This window comes from Penaeus japonicus, unplaced genomic scaffold (assembly GCF_977035675.1).
Source record: "Penaeus japonicus unplaced genomic scaffold, GWHDUDI00000001_assembly GWHDUDI00000026, whole genome shotgun sequence".
In the NCBI taxonomy this organism is placed as follows: Eukaryota; Metazoa; Arthropoda; class Malacostraca; order Decapoda; family Penaeidae; genus Penaeus; species Penaeus japonicus.
In genome coordinates, this window is record NW_028234428.1 from 36334612 (window position 1) to 36337111 (window position 2500).

Consider the following 2500-nt stretch of genomic DNA (forward strand, 5'->3'; position numbering starts at 1 on the left):
ATCACTACAAGATCTCCCTGGGTGGGTGCCATCCATCCCTAAAGCATGCCCAGTGCAGCTAGGTTAAATTTACACACTTCCACTGGCTCAAAGGTGTCTATAGACAGTCGAAAGATGTCACTGGTTCCCATTTACTATACTTTACCCTGGGCAGTTTGGTTCCACCCCATTCCTGGGAATCAGCACCTGTTCACAGTTTGTTATTAAATTTTTTAACTTATTCTATACCATTACATATAATTCTAGCAATTCATATTTACATGTCCTTAATAAATTTTATATACAAGTTTTCTATATATTTCAATTACCAGTATAGTAACAAATATGTATGAAATTAAGCAACCCAGGTTAAACCACAAAGTAACACAAAATCTTGCTCACTCAAAAAAATATATTCTAATATGAGTTCAATTCTTTATATTTCCTTTTATATACATAATAAATAAATTAGCTTATTCTTTTGTGTAGATCTCAATACAATCATTGGTGGTAATAATCATAAAACAAATAAAACTTTCCCATTCAATATTTTATGTTCAAAATACATCCATACAATAGATTTAAAAGCTTTACTATACCAAAAACAAGTGGGTAAGTGATCAAACATCATTGCTTATGTCACCAAACTATAGCTTTTGCTTGCTATCGCATGACACAATCGTTCTGCGCATGATACACCGTGCCGGCAAATAAATTGTAAAGAAACGACATCTACCTCATTTGTATGATTTCATTTCCCACAGGCTCCCCAATCTTGATGGTTAGGAGAGGGTACTAGTTCACCAACTGATGGCTTACACTAGATGTAAATATCAGATTCATTCTAATCAACTTGATTGCACCATGTTATCAGAGGGAAAAGTAACTATATTTTCCCACACACTTACAAATGGGTCGCTATAAATCAAGCTAATCCTTACAAGGTACCGCAATACTGGTATAAATGGATTCTTTTCTCCCTCTCCTATTCAAATAGAGTCAAAGATACTCATGATGAAGTACATCAGTTTATTTAAGGTAAATTGCACTGAAAATTGCAAAAAAATTACCTAGATGTAAAGCAGTCCCCATGCCCATCCTGTCTACAAAATCCTAAACCATAGACAAACCTAACTTTATCTAGTTTTAACCCACTCACGACGGGGGCATTCCAGCCTTGAATGTCACAATGCCGGGGCTTTCGAGCGCTTAGGCCTAAATCAATTAAATGGCTGGCACAATATTGTGCCGCCCGGCCACTGGGCTTTTGAATGAGCGGTACAGAAGTGTACCACCCGTCCAGAGACGGTTAAGGTGAGAGGAATCCATCAATATCACTTATATGGTATTTCATAATGATGCATTGTTCAGAAAATTGGTAAATTTTCCGAATAACGCCTCATTACGAAATACCATAAAAGTGGTATCGATGGATTCCTCTCAACCTCTACTATTCATATATAGTGGAAATAATGCACGCTTCCACCCCTGGACCCCACAATTGGGGAGTGCATGAAGTAGATCAGGGATATTGCAGGGTAAAATATGAATTCCGGGCATATTTAGTATGTAAAATCTTAACCCAAATACCTACCTAACCTTGCCTAGTTTTGAGGTTTGCCCTAGTCAAGGGGGGGCAAAGCCCCCCTAGACCCCCCTTTTTAAGACACTTCGTGCTAACTCGTGCTACTTCGGTATATATTTCGTTTGCAAAGCTTAACCCAATTACCTACCTCACTTTGCCTAGTTTTGAAGTCAGCCTTTGCCAAGAGGGGGCTATGCCCCTCTGTGGACCTCCCCTATTCAGGGCACTTCGTGATACTTCTGCTACGTAATTAGTGCTATAGATGAAAATGCCACGACCATGAATAACCTTCACACTGCGCCATGATGACAGCAACTGAGTCTTCATCTCATATATTCCTCAGGATAGGAAACTAGGACCAATAATGACGCGACCACTCAATAGAGGGCATTCTATAATTATACTGTAAACAATGGGGAATATTGAGCCATCTATCGAGAGAACATAGCAGCGCATGCATGTAATTCATTGGGGGTTTCCAGTCCACAGCTTGTTGCTAGCCGTAAATACGTAAACATAGCCATGTTTGAATTTCAGGGCAAGGATGGTGGTTTTCGGGGTATTTTGGACAAGGTATGTTGCACGAAGTGTCCTAAAAAGGGGAGGTCCAAGAGGGCCCCCTCTGGGGTAGGGCTTAATTTAAAAAGTAGGCAAAGTTAGGTAGGTAAATGGGTTAAGATTTTGCAAACAAAATATACCAAGAAGAAGGACGAGGTAGCACAAAGTGCCTTAAAAAAAAGAGACCCAGATTGTGGGGTCTAGGGGTGGAAGTGTGCATTATTTCCCTATATATGAACAGTAGAGGTTGAGAGGAATCCACTGATACCACTTTTATGGTATTTCATAACACTTTATCCATATAAATATGGATAAAGACGCACCCAACCCTCTGGGCACGATACAATATTTTTCTGGTAGATTTCATTGTGCTTTGTA

At 39.2% G+C, this 2500-nt stretch overlaps 1 protein-coding gene across 7 annotated transcripts in view; it reads right to left on the minus strand.

Moving 5' to 3' along the window:
- Window positions 1–2500, minus strand: part of LOC122253046 (uncharacterized) — a 37147-nt gene that overhangs the window by 33836 nt on the left and 811 nt on the right. The window lies entirely within an intron of this gene.